At 47.2% G+C, this 21,252-nt stretch overlaps 1 protein-coding gene across 3 annotated transcripts in view; it reads right to left on the bottom strand.

Annotated features, from left to right (window-relative positions):
• The window catches only part of Kif6 (kinesin family member 6), a 285,962-nt gene that overhangs the window by 43,791 nt on the left and 220,919 nt on the right, over positions 1-21,252 (bottom strand). The window lies entirely within an intron of this gene.

Genomic DNA, 21,252 nt, shown 5'->3' with positions numbered 1-21,252 from the left:
AAGGAAGGTTTTACTAGGACTGAAAACTCTCTAAACTCCACACAAAGGCAAGTGCACACTTAGAATAAGGCACCCCTAAGGGACAAAAACAGTGGGCCTTTATAATATCACCCATTGATAAAGGCAGTTGTAAAATATAATTCCCAATGCTCAGAATTGTTGAGTGTACTGACATCCCCTACCATATGGCATTTGGAGTGGGAGGGCCATATCCTCAAATGAGCTTCCAAAAATAGCCTTATGGCTGATACCTAATTACACTTGCCAGCAGAGGCATTCTTCAAGCAAAGATAACAGTCTCTCTAATGGGCAGGATCTTGCAGCTCCATGGGTTTTGGCAAAGGAGGAGCTGAGGGGGATTGCAGAATTCGCTCAGCATGAGGCTTGCTGTCATTACCACAGTGATAAATTTGCGGGTTTTGGCCAGGGTTTCTGGACATATTCTCTGTGTAGAGGTAGGGAAGAGATGAGACAGAAACAGAGAAGTTCCAGCCAAGGCAGGAGACAGACTGAGAGGGGAGCAGGGTGCCTAGACTCGAGCAAGACTCAAGGAACAGGAGATTGACGGAAGAAAGGAGAGCCTTTTCCTAAGGACAGCTTTGGCAGTTAGCAATGTTTCTCTGCTGACTTACAATGCTATGTGCAAGAAATGCCTTGTCCCCTTTTGATCCAGTCATCATCGAGGGGGTGGGCGGCAGTGGTGGCAGGTGGGGTACTCTAAGCCAATACCTACCCACAGAAACGCTGTGAAAATGTGCGGCCTTAAGACACTCGCAATCTGATCAGAGCACACGCAGGTTATGAGCTGCAGGTGGTATGGATTCTCTGGACCTGAGTAGTCCCTGGAAAAGTGTTAGCATCATGGGCAAGCAAAAGCGATTCTGCATCCTGATACTTGGAGTGTTTGGGACTCAAGAGTTTTTCTTAAGCCTTACACTTCGTTTTGCATGTAAGCTAGCTTGAGATCACTCATTAAGTGGAAGCTGGTCCTGAGGGCAGCAGCTTATTTAGGGTTACAGCAGCCCAGCTTTACACTCTGCTCCTCCTGGGATTTCTGTGATGCTATGCCATCCTGAAGATGCTTGCATTGCTATCAAGACATAAGTATTTATCATTTATGATTTAGTGCTGTCCAAAGTGCCATGTGTTAAGGTAGTAGACAGTCCATTGAAGCCTAAGAAATCAGCACAATACAGGAGCCAGCAAACAGCTGGCCTACATGCCCTTTTTAAGATGCCAGACATATGCCTGACTTTGTTCATCTACCATGACTGGTATCTTAATCTGCTTTCATCACCATAATGAAATATTAGGGGCAGGCCAACTTTTTAAATCAGAGAGAATGTTTTAGTGCATTTTTTTCACAGCTGAAGATCCAAATAGAACTACACAGGTTCTGGTGAAGGTCCCTCCCTCCTTGATGGCATCACCTCATTGCAGATGACAACAGTGGAAAAGAGGGGAGAAAAATCACACCCCCAAACAGGAAGCCAGAAAGAGGCTGGATTGCTACAGTGTGTACTTGAGAGCAGCTTCTAAGAACCTGGGGGCCTCCCACTGAGCCCCACCTCCTCTGGCTACGGGGAAAGCTCAGTGGTAAAGCATGTGGCCTGAGAACCTAAAGACCAAGAGCCAGCTTAAAAAGTCAGGCATGGCAGAATGTGTCTGTAACCCCCATCCTTGGAGGTCTCTGAATGTCACTGACTAGCCAGCCCAGACAAAAGACTCTGTGTCAAGTAAGCAAAAGAGGCAGATAGCAAAGTGATTAAAGAACAACACCTAACTCCCATTTCAGGCCTTCACATACAGGTACATATATACACTCACACACAAATGTATTTCCCAAAACAGAAGGTCCTACAAATGAACCTTTGGGGAATATAGCGATGTCATATCCCACCCACTGCAGTAGCTGTTTTTCTGATACAGTAAATGGGCTAGTAGGAGGAAGCAAAGATCTCTACCAATTTGGCTATACTAGAAACTAATTTCAAATTCGCAGATAATTGGAGATGAGTTCTGTATTGTAACAGCTTCCACTAAAACTGAAATATCCCATTATGCAGAAAGTTCCTCACAGGAAGATAAACAACTCAACATGGCTTCAGGAAGTCCCTGAAACTGACCAGATTCACTAGGCCCCTCTCTGCCACAGTAAAGGAAGCTGAGATGCCCAGAAGGCTCTCGGACAACCAAAGCTGCAATGAGGGCCCTGAGACCACAACAGCTGCCAACCGAGGGACCTGGAAAGGACACTCTCCAACCTGTTGAGCTACCTGCAGGCTGTGCACTGTGCTTCAAGTTCCTAGCTCTGTGAGCTGCCACCTGCGCTGGAATGAGAGCTTTAGTGATGTAGCTTTGAGTCATTTGTGCTCCTATGAGTAATCTCAATAAAACTCATTGTGTCAGCATGATGAGTTTAGTGGTATCTATGCTTTCTCTCTGGGGTGAATGGCTATGGCTGTGTGTGTGTGTATGTTTCACATCTCTTCAGGAAACGTTTTGCCACACAACAGTTTGAATCTCAGCTTCTCAGCAAGTTTGTATCTCCGTGTGAGCCTGGAGTTCCTCGTTTGAGAAGTGGAGTTCACAGCACTGCACTGACATGTGTTTGACCATATCTGAAATATCTGAAGATACTTGGTGGGAGGGGAGCGGGAAACAAGTGGCACATGGGAGGTGTCCCCTAATTTCAGGTATCAGGGTGCTTCACCACTTATTAAAGGGAGACTGTGATGGATTCCAAAGGCCAAGTTGTGAATGTTAAGTCAATGGCAGAAGTGTTGAATGGGGGAGAGCGGCTTAAGAAAGGGTAAGATTAGCTGGGCGCTGTGGCAAAGGCCTGTGATCCCAGCCCTCAGGGAGGCGAAGGCAGGTGAATCTCTGTGTGTTTGAGGCCAGCCTGGTCTACAAAGTGCGTCCAGGACAGCCAAGGCTACACAGAGAAACCCTGTCTCAAAAAATCCAAACAACAACAAAAGGATAAGAATGAAGTAGATTCAGAAAAGAGGTTTTGGGCATGTGTGCTACAAAGAGAGCTATGAGACATACAGCAGAGCAGAGGGAGAGGGGCGGACATGAGCTGGCTGGCCAGAGAAGGACAGGCAGACACTAGGCCCAGACAGGTGGTAGGAGGAGGCCGGAAGGGAGAGAAAGGGCTGCATTGCATCTCTATGGGAGTGTGGGGTTCTAGATAATCCAGGGGCTTGGGAGCCAGGTAGAAGGAATCTTCTGTCTGGGTATACCACAGCCTCTAGCCACGTCTTACAAGCCTACTGGAGTGTGGGGAGAATACATCAACTATGCTCCCTGCCTGGGGGGAGGGGGAGGGGGAAGTACACTGCAACAGGAGGTCATGGTTGAGGTTCTGAATCCATAGTGCTGAGGCCAGTTTCTCTGCAATAAGAAAAAAGATCGGAGATAACCAGTACATTAGATCCCTCAAGGCTGTTTGTAAAAATAATGGGCCTGGAATAAATTAAGTGTGTAATCCTTAGATGGGTTTCCAACAAACAGAAGTATGTAAATCCTTTGAAGGCTTAAAATCAGACGATGCGTCCTCTCACTAATGTAACTAATGTATAGCTCATCAGGCTTGTTAGTATAATTTGAGAGTCTGTTGAGGCAGGGGCGCCACCTTTGCTCCGTATAGCCGTGGTCGAGGAAACACAAGAGAACAGCAAGAAGGCTTTGCTGGCTTAGGCTACAAGGCATGCTTCTGAAGTCTTGAAGCTGAGCAGAAATATACAACAGTGAACTGAGCCGGAGCCTGGAGCCCGCCAGGCTTCTTGGCTCCAGACGGAGGAAGGTAATTCCAAGTGCACTGTGCAAAACAGCAGTGAGAGCCAGGCTCACGGGGTGAGACTGTGAGCTGAGGTGAGGCTCCCGCCACCAGCCTGGAATGAAGGGGCCTGGAGGTAGGAGGAACACATCCTGAAGCTTTGTGCACAGTGCTCTGGTCCCTGCCCCACTGGAAGCCTGAGGCTGCAAGGGGGAGAGAGGGAGGAAGAGAGATGTTACAGGTCCAGCTTCTGTCCAGTTGCTAAGGCCAGCTGCTCAGTGTCTCTACAGCAGGAGCCGCCACATCCCAGCAGCACTGTGGGGCAGTCCTTCGCACTGTCTCCCTCAGAGCTGGCTCTGCACTGGGGGAGGGGGCTAAAGGCTCTGTCAGCAGAGAGGAGTGGTCACAGAGAGAGCAAGGGAAATGAGTTAGATGTGTTTCAGGAAAAAAGGGGGGTGGCCACAAAAAAGGCTGATATAATCTGTATGAATAATGTTAGAAAAGAGAGCTAAGTCAACAGGATCAGAAATGGGTTACAAAAGAGAGACACTTGCTTGTCAGGCAGATAGAATCTTATGGATACAGAAGTACAGAGAGCTGGGTTAATCTCACGATATATATCTATAGGTATGTATGCATGTACACAGAGATGTACAATGTGATTGCGTGTATACATGTGTGCAAACACACCCAGACATTCATGTGTGACTTATATAAATACTATCCCCCTCTCTCTATATATATGTATATGCATATCTCTATGTTTGCCAAGTCGGAGTCTGCCTGCCTACCGCCTTCCTCTCTCTCTCTCACTTTCTCTGTCTCTCTCTTTCCCTCTCTCTCCCTTCAGATCAGGATATAGCTTTCAGCTACTGCTCCATTGCCAGCCTGCATGCTACCATGCTCCCTGCCATGATGAAATTGTATACAAGCCCCCAATGAAATGCTTTCTCTCACAATATTTTCTTTTTCATGGTGTTTCTTCACAGCAACAGAACAATGACTAAGACAAAATGTATGTATGTATGTATGTATGTATGTATGGATGGATGGATGGATGGATTTTTAGAGAGTCCCTCTTAGCTCTAGCTGGTCTGGAATTTACTTCCCTTGAACCTTCAAAAATTAACCTCTCTTTGTCTCCTGAGTGCTGGGATTAAAGGCATGTATCATCATGGTCAGCTTTGTGCATATGTGCTGTTATCCTCAAGCCTTGTGCTTCATTCTTTGCTTACCCTTTTCTTCTCCCAGTGGACAGCCATTCTAACAGGCTTGATGTATATCTTTATCACCTGTATCCTTATAATCTGTTTCAAAGTTTTCTGGGTAATTTTCAAGCTATGATATTGTGAACTGGGGCCTGGTGGCACATGCCTGTTAACCCTAGCTACTCAGTATACTGAAGCAGGAGACTGGCTTGAGAAGTTCAAGGCCAGCTTGGGAAAGTTGGTGAGACCATGTCTCAAGATATAAAGTCACACTGAAAACGAAGGCAGCTGGGTCCAGTCCTCAGCATTCCTTCTTTTCCCAACACACACACACACACACACACACACACACACACACACACCTGTTAGGCTAATAAAACCGTTCCATTTCATGCTATGCTTCTGACATTGGTCCATGTTTCTCTATGTGCACCTAATTCTCAGGTGCTACAAACACCCGTGATGCATTGCTCAGGGCTGTACCCTGGGTCTTTAAGTCTAAACCCCTGGGTTTTCCCCATGTCCCAAGTCCATGAACAATAACAGACCTCTGGCATCCCTAGGCAAGAAGTCCTATAATGGTGAGAGTTTCTGCTCAGCCTTAGCCTCTCTGTGTGCTTTGTGTGGGTGCCGCTATGCTCTCTGCACTCCCAAGACAAAGGATTTAGGTAGGATGAGGCTCCTTGAGGAGAATGATGATGTGTCCTCTTTGAATGATGCTCTGTTCATAGCCAGAAACTGGAAACATCCTTGAGGTCTAACAACCGAAAGATCAACAGTAAAATGTGGTATATTTATACAATGGAATATTATTCAGCTATTAAGAAATATAAAACGAAGAATTTTGCAGGCAAGTGGCTAGAACTGGAAATAATTACCCTGGGTGCTGTGGCCCTGACTTGGAAAGAAATGCGTAGCCTGTTTTATCCCATATGTAGATGTTAGCATTTAATTTTTTTTTAGATATATGTGTATTGTTTAGAATATGCACAGAGGTTAGGCAGCTAGTCAGGTACCCAAAGGAACCTCCCAAGGAGGGGAAAATAAAGGGATAAAGGAGACATCAAAACAAGAAAAGTAAATGGGGTCGAAGAGGCCAGGATAGCAGAGGGAATACAGGGAGGAGCAAATAAGACTACAGGCCTTTTGAAAAGCCATATAGAAACCTACTACTCTAGAAGGTTCATATATATATGCACATAAAAGGAGTTTAAATGAAGTCACCATACAGTGGGGGAACAATATCCCAACTAGACACCATACACCACCAAATCAACCCCTGAGTACCGGGAATAGGTTGTTGGCCAGTGAGGTCCCATAAATCCCCAAGCATTACAGATTATCGACAGTGCTATTGGTTGTATTCTATAACCTGACTGCAACCTTACTGCTGAGGCCACCACATACTTGTATCATGGACCGTGGAGAAATCAAGCTGGTGCTCAGTTGTTTCACCCCTACTGACCAGTGCTGGAAGGGGCTATGCACGATACCAGAGGATAAAAGGAATCATCACCCTTACCCCAGAGGACAAAAGGGATCTTCACCCCTACCCCAGTGAAGGCCCAGTGCAGACCCTCATGCGAGGCCCGAAACACTTGCACGGTCCTTTCTTTTTGAAAGGGTGGCATGGAGAGGCCGCCCCAGCAGTCAGGACACCCTCCCTGGCTTGGACACTAGCCAGGTCACTAACTGCCACTCAGGGCAGAGTCAGTGTTGCCTTTGTTTCCTCTCCATAAGAATGGGAACAACAGTATGTACATGAGGACTGAATCAGGGCCCATGTGTAAAATGCTTAAAATAGGGAAATGGGGCCTGGTGTGCTAAGACCCGTGTGAGCACTAAACTGTGATGACTGGCAAGAAGGAAAAGCAGTACAAAGAAAGGTGTGGGTCAAAGAGACAGTGGCGGCAGGAAAGACTGAGGCTTTAGCCACTGAAGTGTGTGTGTGTGTGTGTGTGTGTGTGTGAGAGAGAGAGAGAGAGAGAGAGAGAGAGAGAGAGAGAGAGAGAAAGAGAGAGAAAGGGAGAGAAACTAAATCTAGCAAGATGGAGATAGGGTGGTAGGGGGTCACGGGGAGGTGGTTCAGTGGTTAAAGCCCCTGCTGCTGTGTGAGGACCTGAGCTCCCGTCCCAGAACCCATAAAAATGGCAGGTGAGAGTGGCTGGCTTCCTGTAACTCCAGCATCTAAAGGCCAAGACAGAGGTCCTCAGAGCTGGTTGGGGAGACTAGCCATATTGGAGAGCTCTGGGTTTGACCGGGAGATCCTGCCTCAAAGAATAAGGTAGAAGAGCAACCTAAGACGTTTGCTGACGTCAGCCTTGCACCTTCACGTTCATACACACAGGTACATGAGCATTCTCCCACATGCAAATGTGCACAGGTATGCATATGCACACATGCATACATACACACATACACATACCTGTAAAAAAGGGAAAAACAGACAAACAGCACAAAGCTATGACCCTGGGTTTAGCTGGGAGGACAGAATAACTAAATAGTCAGAGTAACTAGGCACTGTTGCATTTGCTCTTTAAACCAGGAAGAATAAAGGTACAGACCGAGGCAGCCAGGTCAGTTCAAGATGAGGAGAAAGGCGGCTCTGGCGTCAACAGAAGGCAGCAAAGGAGAAAAGGGATTTGAAGCAATGGCGAGAGGGGCCAGGGAGGCAGCTCAGCAGTTAACAGCACTTGTTGCTCTTGAAGAGGACCTGGCTTTGGTTCCCAGAACTTACATGGTGGCTCAGCAGCATCTGTTACTCCAGCTCCAGGGGATCTGACTGATGCTCTCTTCTAGCCTCTCAGGGCACTGGGCTTGCACACGGCGGTGCACATACAAGAAAATACTCATGCATATTGTAAGTGTTACAGCTCTGAGGGGAAAGGTACCCCTGGCTGTCGGGGGCCAAGGAATGCCACAGAGTCACACGGCACAAGAGACCCCACACAAGATTTACTGGGAGGGACACGAGAGGGTGAACTGAGCAGGAGGCGGGCTTTATATAGAGTTTCTAGGGGGCAGAGTTCTCCAGGGTGGGGGTTGGGGGGATTTCAAGGTAAGCACAGGGGTTGGGGGTTGGTGGGATCTTGAGCTCAGGAATCGGTGGGTTCTTTAGGCTCAGGGATTGGTGGGGGTTGGTGGTTTTTCAAACCCAGAAGTGGACTCTGACCTTTTACCTTACACACATAAACTAAATAAATCTAAAATATTTATTTTTAAAATGGAGGAAAATACATAAAGAGTCCTTTGTTCTGTTAAATGATAGCAAGAGCTGTGTGTGTGTGTGTCAGTGCTGACATCTGTAGTGGTCAGAAGTTGCAGATCACTTGGAGCTGGAACTAAAGGTGGTTGTGAGGCACTCAAAGCAGGAACTGGGAACTGAACTCTGGCTTCTGCAAGAACAGGGTTAGTCTTCTGTCCAGTCTAAAGACAAACATTTTGAAGCCCATTCATTCCCAATTACATTTAGTTCTATTTAGCTTTACTAAATATCACCTAAATATCTCACAGCACATTCTAAAAATATTTCGAAAACCCCACTGGAGCAAGCCAATTCCCTCTCTCTGTCCTCCCACAGGGATTTCCCAAAAGCTGTTCAGCACCTTGGCCCTGTTGCAAAGGGAGGGATCTTCCCTGTAACCGCTGAGGTCCTTAGCCTGGGATGAAGTCAGCAGACATCTGTGCTCCTGAGACATCTCCTTTCTTATCATCGGCACACTGCACAATGATCATATTTCAGGGAATGCTCTCATTTATTGTTTTAAAAGAAGACCCAGTAATGCTGTGACTGGGAGGTTCAATTTCTTTTTATGGGGTGCTCATTGGTGCGACCCACGCAGTCATCAGAATCATACAGGATGGGCACATTCGGCTTTGGTATAGGCTTCATTAAGCTAAGCTGCTTCCCAATGTCATTACTCCACAGAGTGTGAATATTCCATATGCACAGTCAGAGGACTACGTAAATAGGTTTGTTTAAAGCTTGAACAGATGCAGAGTGGCCATAGGAGGAAGGAGGGATTTTCTACTCAGCACGAATTGGTCAATGCTAAGTGGGCAGGACTGTGTTTGTGTCCCTCAGCCCGCAAAAGATGTCACTTTAGATACTTGTGTCCCTCGGCAAAGGAGGGACACAGACAACTTCCTGGGCCTACCCTAGTAGGAGCACAGATAGAGATTAGCATAGTCTTTCCCTGGATGTCAGGGTGTTGTCTGGGCCATGCATGAGGCCTGGGTGGTGGCCTCTGACTTCTTTCCATGCATCCTTGAGGGCAGAATGATGGGGTGAATGATGAACCTGGGACACCCAAGGTTCATCAACTCCAATGTAGCTGGGGCAGGTACTTGTTTCTAGTGTCCCTCTGCTCACACCAGAAGCAAATCTTGGAAGTTCCTCACTAACTGTAGAGGCAGAGAATGCCATGGAGGGGTCTGAAATCGGCCCTAAGCACTGGAGTTTGATTTTTGCTAATGTATCTAGTTTTAAAAACTTGGAATAAGACAGGAAAACTGTGAGTTTACAATTGGTTTCTTGATATACACACCACACTCTTCCACTGTAAATTAAGACTTGACTCTACATTTTCTATTAATTAGTGCTTACAAAAAGCCAGGAGGAAGATGCCCACCCTGGTTCAGTTCAGCAGGGGCCTGTGGAACAACAGCCCTCACTATAAAGTGGGAGCATGTGCTTGTAGGAATTTTTCTCCCTATGAAGAGGCTAGACAGCCTGATACACTTGGAAGCACAAGACAAAATAGAAATAGGGTCACCTTCCAGGTCTGAAAGTGCCTCTTAGAGCTGGAGAGTTGGCTCTGCAGTTAAGACCTCTTGCTGCCTTTGCTGGAGACCTGTGTTCAGTTTTTAGCTTGCATGAGGAGGTTCACAATTGTCTGCAACTTCAGTTCCAAGCCATCTGATGCCCTCTTCTGCCCTGTGGGCACTGCATGCACTCAATCCATATACATACACGCAGGCAGAACAGTAAAATAGATAGATATAGGTAGGTAGACAGACAGACAGACAGACAGACAGTTAGATAGGTACGAGGGAAGGAAGGAAAGTAGATAAATAGATAGGAAGGAAGGAAAGTAGATGTAGATGGATAGGAAGAAGGAAGATAGATAGATAGATAGATAGATAGATAGATAGATAGATAGATAGATCTTTAAAAGAGAATGTAGCTCAGTGGTAGAGTGTTTGACCAGCATGTATGAAGTCCTTCTGGGGAGCCCCAGTAGCAGGAAAAAGAAATGAGTCCCCCTGCTGTGTGGCACCTGGATAGGTTGCTTCTCTCCGAAGCCACAGTCTACTCTGAGTGGCTCTTGGCTATGTGTCTACAGTTGCTTATTATGGGACTGGGGTGTCCAGGTGCAACCTGGGCAAATAATCCTCGAGAGCCAAAGAGGGCTGAGCACAAGGGCAGGAGGAGCCAGTGGGAAACGGGGATAATAGTGGAGCTGCAAAGCCAGAGAAGGAGAGCAGGTCTTCCGAGACGGCTGGGCCATAGTGGAGACTCGGAGGACTGCAGAGGGAGGACTGCAGAGGGAGGACTGCAGAGGAAGAGCTGGGACTAGAATGGATGATAGGCAGAGTTGAATTAGTGCTGGCCACAGACACTTACCACCTGCATCTTTGGGCTAATTAATCCCTTTGAGTTACTTCAATGAAACAGGGTGCTAAGAGCCTGGGGAGACAATGAATGAGATACTGCTAGAGTGCTTTCGTGTGAGCCTGTGATGCTGGGATGGAGCCTAGAGCTGCCTGAATGCTAGGCAAGCGCTCTTACACAGAGCACTCTCAGTCCTGTTGCTATGGTTCTTCAGTATAGCGGCTTTAATACTTTTCCTTTTTCCTGGTGAATTTAAAGTACATGGCTTGCAAGCACGAGGACCTGAGTGTTATCTTCAGAACCCATGTAAACAAACAAACAAACAAACAAACAAACAAAGAATGAGGGATGGCGTATGCTGATACGGCCAGTACTAGGAAGGTGCGGACAGCTAGAGCCCTGGGTCTCCCTGGTCAGCCAGCCTGCCCGACTTACTGAGGCTTATGCCAGTGAGAGACGCCGCCTTTAAGCAAAAGGAAACGAAACGGGTGTGCGGCACTGGGCCGTGACAGCTGAGATTGTCCTCCATCTCCACACAGTACACCTGCACACGCGCATCCACGTGAGTGCATGCGTGCGCATGCTCCCCCCCAACACCAACTTTTCAAGGTTGCTGCAGAATTAGAAACAGCAAACAGAGTACCCCACGCTGCTTGGATGTTTTATGTGTGTAGTAAGTGGTAGTCATGGCAATGACAGCAAAAGCGGGGGAGAGGTTCAGATGGTCTGATGCCTTGATTTTGTTAGAGTAAGGTGTGACCTTTGAGTCTCCCCCTGTGTTTTGTTTTTAAATGGTGACAGATTTCAGGCCTTCGTTAATAGGATGTCTTAAGCCCTGCAGGCTTCCCTGAGATGCCTCCATCCCTGGGGAGGACATATGCACAGTGGTCCAAATCCGGGGTACCCATTAAGCTCACATTTTCCAAACCTCTCTGCCTTCTGATGACTTAGCCTACAGCTCTCCATCACTTTCATTAGTAACGGGGTCTTTTCGCAGTCCTTTATAGTCAAATATGATTGATTTCTATAATTGGAAGCAAATGGCTTTTTAATAAGCTTGCTTGAAATGCTGGTGGTTAATGGTCCCATTTCCGGAGTCTGTGATGATTCTGACTCCTGTTCCTTTCTTTCAGAAAACGGACTTTGTTGCTTTTGTCTAAAGGTTTTCAAAGGAGGGAGGAAGGGAGGGGAGATGGAGATGGACCTGGCTGCCATCCTGCAGGAGCCAGGCTTCCAGGAAGCAGTGTTTTCCCTCTTTCAACACGAAATCTGCCCGCATGTAATTCTAGCACCTGCAGCTCTTCCTTTCAGAGTTCAATCCCAGCAGGTCTTACCTGGTCACTTGTGGGACAGGGATTTGGAGTTGGAAGTAAGAGGCAATGCAGACACATAACGTGGGGGAGGGTGTGTGTGTCTATAATGCAGCTGTGAGAAGAGGAGGAATCTGAGGGGGCGGTTGGAGCACACAGCCCAGAGCTACCATATCCTCACCTACCAAAGGTGCAGGAATGTGTGAGAGGGAGGGCCTGACGCAGTTCTGAGTCCTGCATCTCTGGGGAGTCAAAGCTTCAAGGGCTGACACCAGGAGGACAGCCCCGGCCGTGCGAGAAGAAAAGCAGACACAGTGGAGAAACTGCCGTGGTACACAAAGATAGTGGTGATTTATGGGCTTTGTGTTGAGACTTCAGGGGAGAGGGGGCCCGAAAACCTTACCGTATCCCAGAAACGATGAAAGTGCAGTTTACATGACAGAACCAATTACGATAAATTGGTGAGACATGAAATGCTGTTCGAGTCTGTGTGTGTGTGTGTCTGAGTGTGCGCGCACGCGCGCGCTTGTCTGTGCTGGGATGGAACCTAGAGCATCATGCACGCTAGGCAAGTTCTCTGCACACACTCCCAGCCTCATTATTACAGTTCTTTACTCTACTGGCTCTATGACTTTCTTTCCATGAATTTGCAAACATATATAGGCATTTTCTTAGACTTACTTGCAGACTCAATCTTGTCTTTCATATACACACTTATTCCTTAATAATGGATTTTTATAATACAGGGAGGTACTGGTCCTTCATGGCTAGGGACAGATGGACTACTGCCCTTATGAATTACAAGATGTGGAGCTAGGCTGCCTATAATCCCAGTACGCAGGGAAGCTGAGCTAGGGCTTTGTAAGTTCAGGGCCAATTCTGGCCATACAGAGAGACCCCCCTATCTGAATGAATGAATGAATGAATGAATAAATGCATGAGGACATGTGGGCGTCACTCCCAGGGCCCAGCACCTGCTGGCAATGCTTACAGTAGCAACAGCTGGTTTCTTTGCTCATGTGATCCATTCATCACCAGCTAAAGGTCTCGGAGATATTCCAAGAGGAGACCGGGATCACTGATTCTGGGAGGACTGAAATCTCCAGCTTCATCTTCCTTCAAGGGAGTCTTGATATTATCTGAGGCAAACACAGCCTTGTTTGAGATCACCACTCTAGTGAACCTTTTGTGGTCTGTACAGGTACAGTAAATACCATGTTACCTGGGGAAGATTCCAAGAAGAAACTAACTCAAGCACAGGCGCTTTAAGGCAAGACTTAGGTGTTTGGTTCTGAATTCCAAGGTCAGAAGCACACCCTATACCAGGGCAACCTAGAGATTCTCCCCGCCCCCAACTGTAATCCTAAATAGCCGTGTCTGCACTTTGAGGTGATGTGTAACTTGGCTGCATTTTGGTACCCAGATGCTTCATTCAATTTGTCTACATTACTTTTGAGGTCAACAGACTTTGGGGCTGAAGAGATGGCTCAGCAGGGTAACTACGCAAACATGAGGATTTGAGTTTGGACCCCCAACATGCATGTAAAGGCCAGGTGTGACAGTGTATGTTTGTGAGCCCAGTGTTCAAGGGGTGAAAAAAATAACACACACACACACACACACACACACACACACACACACACCTTAACTGGCAGTGGGCCTCACCCAATCAGCTCAGGACATTAAGAAAGAGAATGAAAAAACAGACTGAAGTGCCCCAAAGTAGGAGATATTCTGCCACCATGATGCCTCTGGATGTCAACTGCAACTTTAACACCTTTCTGGGCCTCCGGCCTCCAGGCCTGCCCAGCACAACATGAATTTTTGCTGTCCCTGCAATCTTGCAAGCTCCTCTCTTAACCCTCTTGCTGTGCCCACACACATCCTCTTATTCCTCTGGAGAGCATTCTTTGTTGTTGCTGCTGCTATTATTATTATTTGTTGCTGTTATCATCATTTTTACATCGTGACCTCAGTTCCTCCTCCACCCCTCTGTACCCCCACTCCCTCACCCAGGACACCATATCCACTCCTCCACCGTTTCTCTTCAGAGAAGGGCAGGCCTCCCGAGGGCATCAACCAAACATGGCATATCAGGCTGCCGGAAGACGAGGCACCTCCCCTTGTGTTAAGACTGGACGATCCAGCAGGAGGAAAAGGATCCCCAAAGCTGTCAAAAGAGTCGGAGACAGGACTCCCCTGCCCTGCTCCCACTGTTAGGCGTCCCACAGGAAGACGGAGCAACACAACTGTAACATGAATGCAGAGGGCCTGGGCTCGTTTCATGCAGGCTCCCTGGTTGTCGGTTTAGTCTCTGTGAGTCTCTGTGAGACCCATGCCATGAGAGGAAGCCTGCCCCTGATACTGCCTGCAGGGCCAGGACCCAGAGACCTAGGATAGAACCAAACATGATTGGCAAAAAAGAAAAAAAAAACCTCCACTCAGATGTAGCCTGTGGTAGCTCAGTAACCAATGGGTTTCCCAAAGTGAGGGGAACAAGGACTATTTCTAACAGGAACTCAATGACTGGCTCTTTGGTCTCCCCACCCCCGAAGGGAGGAGCAGTCCTGTTAGGCCACAGAGGAGGGCTTTGCAGCCAGTCCTGAAGATACCTGATAAAACAGGATCAGATGAACGGGGAGGAGGTTCCCCCTATCAGTGGACTTGGAAAGGGGCACGGTGGAGATGAGGGAGGGAGGGAGGGACTGGGAGGGAATGAGGGATCGGGACACGGCTGGGATACAGAGTTAATAAAATGTAACTGATAAAAAAAAATAAAAAATAAAAAATAAAAAAAATAAAATAAAAAATAAAACAGAAAAAAAAAGAAAAAAAAAGTCCATGAAATGATGCCTAATGATATTCTGCTGTCCTCAGAGATTGGTGCCTAGACCAATTGTCAGCAGAGAGGCTTCTTCCAGCAACTGATGGAAACAGATGCGCAGACCTACAGCCAAACATTAGGCGGAGCTCAGGGAATCCTGCAGAAGAACCTGCGAGGGAGTGGGGTGCGGCAGGTGGTAGTAGGAGCCCAGAGGGGCCAAGGACACCACAAGAAAACCCACAGGATGTGGAGAGCATTTTGACGCAGAGGCCTGCTCCTGTCAGTGCAGTTGCTTTGGCACTTCCGGAAAGGACAGGGACCATGGTGGGACGGTGGGTGGGCCACACAGCCCGATCTTGGTCTCAGTTTGCATCTGAGTGAAGGCAGTCATAGCAGTTGGGGAACTTAAAGAGCTGCCACAGAAGCAGTGACCCCTGGCAACCTCGCTCTGCTAATGAACATTCTCAACAGGCTACAGTTGCTTTTTCTTTTCTTTTTCTTTTTCCTTTAAAGGTAGGGTCTCACTATGTAGCCTTGGCTGCTCTGGAACTTTCTACAGAGACCAGGCTGGCTTGAAGGCACAGGGATCCTCCTGATTCTGCCTCCTGAGTGCTGGGATTTCAGGCATATACCACCCTGCATGGCTGAGTCCATGGTTTGGAAAATGACTTATGCACCGTCCTGCCAGGGTTCCCAGCCCAGAATCAAGGAGAGAATGGATATATGTATTAATAGGTGTTTGGGCCCTCACTCCGGGTGCAAGCCGCTGTGTGGGACACACCCAGCTGAGATCAGGTAGTGCTCCCAAGGACAAGGCAATAGGGACACTTTGCTTTGCATGAGCCCCATGCCACTCTCTGGGAGCATTCTCATTATACCCAAGTTTTCAGGCCTCATCAGATCTGGTGGCCAGGAACGTTGGGTCTTTAACGTTGCCACCAGCAGTGGCACTACCAGAAGCCACGGTTCCCAGCAGGTGGCAGTCCCTGCTGCCTGGAAGTGGATGTGCAAGCCAGCAGGGAAAGACTCCAGGCGCAAACCTCAGGATATTTTAGAAGAAGGTCCTCTCAGGAACCATCTGGGGACTTATTTTGAGATGAGCGAACTAATTTCCAGGGGCGAAGCCAGTAGGACTTCGGCCATGATCTTTCGGGAATAAAAAGAAAGGACAGTTCTGGCTGCTGTGAGCTGGAGAGGTCTGAGACACGTGGGAGTCATTGGGAGAAATTTCCTTCGGAGCTGTCACCTCTCCAGGAACAAGAGCAGGGTGGCTTATTGGGGCAAGGAGACCGTGCAGACTGGGAAAGGCACGGCGTTCTTTCAAACACAATTGAGATGATTATATTCCCGATTCATGCCAACCCCAACTCACAAAACGCTGAAGAAACGAAATCTGGTTAAATGTGTTCTTTTTCACCCTTCTTGAAAAATATCAAAAGCTAATATTTTGCAGACGGCTCTCTCTACTGGCCACGCTGGCCAGGCCTCATGGGGTCCAAAACCAACACACCTGATCCAGCTTTGGTCAGCGTCGGGATGCCAGAGAAGTGTTCAAGGAATTAACAGAGGAATCTCAGGATTGTTCTTTATCCCAAGGGCATCACGGGCTTCAAACTGAAATTGCTCTTGATTAGAAGGGAGAGTGGGTTGTGCTGATTAGGGGAGGGGGAGAGAGAGAGAGAGAGAGAGAGAGAGAGAGAGAGAGAGAGAGAGAGAGAGAGAGAGAGAGAAGAGCTCATGAATCATCCTACTCTCCTCTATGTGGTTTTGAGCTGAGTGTCGTCTCTGGAGACAGACCTGCCTTCCTTCTTCATGTGAGTTTGAGAATCACTCCTCTTCATGCCAATGGCATCAGTGGGGAACAAGCTGACTTACTTCCAGTGGGGACGCTGTGTTGGGCCCTAGGGTGTTGCTTGTTGGATAAACTATGCTTGACGTGGCTTTCTGTGCCACAGAAATTACTGGAATCTTTTCCATGGGTCATCAGATTAATGTCAATGGCCTTTTGTGGGGTGTAATTTAAACAACATTGGGGGGGTGTCTTGTGCAACCTGGCTCTCAGGAAACCACCAACTCTGCTGATACAAGGGGCAGGTGATGGGTGAGCTGCAGCAGCCCAGATGACAGAATGGAATACCTGGGTAGCAAGCAGAGCCCTCATTCCTAAAGCGGCAAGCTATTGAGAAGGATGCTGTCACAGGGGGCCAGGGGCCTGTCATGACTTCTTAGCTCACCACAGTTCACGTCCAGGCTGCCCCATCCACCTTTCCACTTGCTTCCTGTCCCTCTTTATTTGCATATCTGAGTGGGGAGGTAGGGGACCCAGCTCTCGGGTTAATCCTAGTGTGCTTTCTTCCAGAAACAGATCCGGGTGATTCATCTGGGACATGGTCCCTGGAAACATGGCTAAAGAGCGTGGGTTAGAGGAGCAGGGTGGACAGGCAGCCGATAATAAAGGCAGTCGCAAGCCAGTCATCATCATGGGCAACTAGAGCTCCATCCCACTAGCCACACAGTTCCCAGTTGTCGCCCCTGAAGGGAGAACAGGGGTGCATATACACCAAATTCTGACCATCGCTGACTGAGGTACCAGAACCAGCCTGCTCTGGCGCGCCTCTCAGAAAGGCCAGCACATGCTCAGGGAGCGCGGGAGGCACTGGCAGATGCAGACATGCCAGTGAGTGTTCGTATCCCGCTAAAGGGGCTTGAGTGGCTTTGCTTTTTTGTTCTTCATCCCCCTTGTAGGAAAAGACATCACGGCAGCCCACAGTTAATACAGTCTACAAAAGAGCTAACTCTTTGGGCCTGAAGTTAGTGAAGAGAGGAGCGGAGGAAATTAAACATTGTAGACAGTCTACCGCCTGGTTTCTCGGGGGCTGGGCTGAGGTGTCAGGGGTCTGGTTTGCTTTCAGCTTAGCAGTTGGCAGCCCCTAATTCGGCACCGACATTCGGCACCGACTGACCAAATCGTATTAAAAATCGTATTAAAAATAGAATGTCTTTCATTTGCTCTTCGACGATTTCATACATGCAAACAATGAACCTTGATCATATCCACCCCCAACTTAGACACTCTCAATCCGTGCTCCTGAGCCCTTCATCCTCTCTCTAAGCTGCTGAGTCTAATTAGTGCTCACTGCTGGAATGCTGACTGATCTTGTTGGCCTGATCTTGCACAGATAACCATAACTGCCGTGTGTTCCTGACCTCACAAACACATGCTAAAATCATGCTGAAGTCTAGAAAACCTCATGATGAGTGACAAGCAGATCCCTGGAGCTCACTGGCCAAGTCAGTCTAGCCAAAGCAGTGAGCACCGGGGGTCTGTACACCTCAAGGAACATTCTAGACCAATGGTTCTCAACCTTCCTAATGCTTCCACCCTTTAATACAGTTCCTTATGTTGTGGCGACCCCCAAACATAAAATTAATTTTGCTGCTACTTCAGAACTGTAATTTTGCTACGGTTATGAATTGTAATGTAAACAGTTGAAATGTAACCCCTCTGACAGGGTCATGTGACCCCCAAGGGCGCCTCCACACACAGTCTGGGGCTCTTAACTCCTGAGCCTTCTCTCCAGCCCTCATCTGTTGCTGATGTTGTTCTAGATCTCTCACTGGGCTGAGGTGAAGCTAAACCCATCACACTTTTTTCTTTAAGGTATAAATTATTTTGCAGCCTTCAAGCATGGGCTTCATCTTGCCTTAGATTGCTGGCCCAGGTAATTAATATACTTTATGACTTGGTCTCTCTTGTCTGTGGAGTTTGCTTTCCACAATATCCATTTCTGCACTTGTTCCATAATTATTTCCATTTGCCTCTCGAACACAGGGAGTGCTCAGGTACACCACTGCTTGCTGAGGAGTTCCCACTATTTTCCAGCTGCTTGTCAGGCTGTTTTCTAGATGTCAACACCATCTCAGCCTGTCTTTATAAGCTCTTTAACAAAACACAGCACAAAAGTCGCTTGAGGGGGTGGGCGAGACGGCCCGGTGGGGAGGGCCACCTGCCACCAAGCCTGACCACCTGGGTTTGATCCCTGGTGGCCCATGGCAAAAGGAGAGAACTGTATCCCACGAGTTGTCCTCTGGCCTCCACACGTGTGTGAGCTGTGGCAGACACTCATGAGAATACATGACATACATAAATAAATAATAAATAAATAGAACCATTAAAACTATTCAAGTAACATGAATGAATGATGTTTTGATATATATATTCAAATGAGTACACTTGGTGACAAAACTAACCCTTCAGTAGAAAAGTCATCAAACTCTGGACTAGCAAAGAATTTAGCCATCTGTCTAACAGCGACATTTGTCCTTGTAGCGGCTGTTGGCTATAATGCTCAATGGAAATCCATTGTCACCCTTCATGCTTCCCTGACGGTCTTTGCAGTGCCATCTAAGGGGGCTTGGGCATCATTCTAGTGGCAGTGTGGCCGTGAGGTAGGGTAAAAAACGTCTTGGTTCAGAACAACTTTAAGAAAATAGGCAAACCAGGCTCGTCTACACCCCCACTCCCGCCACATTTTTTTTTTTTTTTAAACAGAGAAAAGCAACTGTCTTAAGTTTCTTCCAAAACTCTTAAGAGAAAATTAAAATAAGTTCTGGGCTGGAGGAAAACATCTGCTACCTATTCCACAGACAAAGGCCTCCCTTCCAGAGCACACAGAGAGCTGCTGAGAATCAAAGAGAAAACATCCAATAGCTAGTCAGCAAAGAGCACAGGATGCAGGAAAAGGGTCCTGTTACGCCAGCTGCTTGAGAAATGCAAATTCCAACAACAATGATGAGCCACAGCAGATATTGTCACCGTCAAGTGAGTGTGCAGGAAAATGGGTGCTGCTGACTACAGAGGCAGCACAAATCAACGAAGCCTCATGGGTCGTGACCAGGGAGCTGAGAAAATTTAACACGGATGATACTGTTTGTGTCTCAACATCTCTCCCTCAGACACTCGTCTTTATGTGCAAGTGCATGTATTGCTTTTATAGAAGTGGAGGTGTGTGTGAAATACTTGTTATAAACAAATAGTTTGATGGATCAGTTTATTCACCACTAAAGCCAAATGGTACACACGTATAAACGGTCACCGAGAAAGCAGGGTAAGGAATCACACGCGGATGGCCTTGTTTATAAGTAGTCTGTCTGTTGGTCTGTCTATCCCTATTATCAATCAACCAACTTGTACCTCTCACCTGTCTATATACCTGTCTTGCCCATCTACCATATTATCCATCTACCGCTTAACCTATCTATCACCTAGCTACCAATGTATAGGGGAAGATGGAAAGAGACATGAAATTGTTCCAAGTGCCTACATCCCTCTGGAGAGATGTAACATGACTGTTACTGCAAGAGAGGAAGTAAAGAGGGATTTTACATTTTGATACATGTACGATAATCTTCCCCTTACTCCCATCGTTTATTTTGCTTTCTGGGGCTTCAGTTATCTTCACTTAACTATAACATGAAAATATCAAAACAAAAACTCTAGAAATGAGCAACGCCTAAGTTTTAAGTTGAGGCTGCTCTCACTAGCCTGATAAAACTTCACAGTATAAGTGCTCTGGCCAATCCAGGATATCAGTATTGCAGTGTGTATGTTTAAATACCCTTCTCTCATTTTGCTTCGTGATGGTCTCCAAATGCAAGGACAACAAGGCTGCAATTAATAGGAGGCCATGGATACCTCCTAAGTGTCTGCATCATTGCAAGAAAAGGATGGCACAGAATAGTACAGCCCCCATGTCTTAGTCAGAGGAGCCTCATCTGGCAGCGGATGATGGTCAAAGCAGAGACTTAGAGCCTGATGAAATGCTGAGTGCTCATCAGGTCATAAGTATCATCCACTCTGAGGCCCGGGGGACATCACAGGGGAGGGCTGGCAGTCCTGAGAACTATAAGACCCGGAGGACGCGACTCGGTTGATGAAATCATGAACACACAACAGCTGTGGACACCTCCACAGACCACACAGGACATGACAGCAGGGGGAGTCGTCAGGAATGAGGGGGACGAGAGAGAAGGTGATGATGTGCTCACAGTACACTGTATACCAGTAAGAAAAGCTGACAGAAATATGAAATTAGTGAAAGCAAAAAGAAAACGATCGCTACGGTATGATAAAATGTTTTGTGAATGAAAGGAAAAACCACATCCACATAATTTTTATTGAAGTATTATTTTTTCTTTTCAAAAATAAATTTATTCATTAGATAAAAAGATTTATCTATTTATTATGTATACAATGTTCTGCCTGCATGTGAACCAGCAGTCCAGAAGAGGGCACAAGATCTCATCATAGATGGTTGTGAACCACCAAATGGTTGCTGGGAATTGAACTCAGAACCTCTGGAAGAGCAGCCAGTGTTCTTAACCTCTGAGCCATCTCTCCAGCCCTCATTTATTCATTTATATCCCAATCACAGCCCCCTCCCTAATTTCCCACCCTAGTTATTATTAATCGTGAAATGTACTTAGTTTATACATTAATTGAAGAAGGGTCGTAG

This window comes from Meriones unguiculatus, chromosome 16, assembly GCF_030254825.1.
Source record: "Meriones unguiculatus strain TT.TT164.6M chromosome 16, Bangor_MerUng_6.1, whole genome shotgun sequence".
Classification (NCBI taxonomy): domain Eukaryota; kingdom Metazoa; phylum Chordata; class Mammalia; order Rodentia; family Muridae; genus Meriones; species Meriones unguiculatus.
The sequence above is the reverse complement of the archived record's forward strand: the minus strand, read 5'-3'. Positions and strand labels throughout refer to the sequence as shown.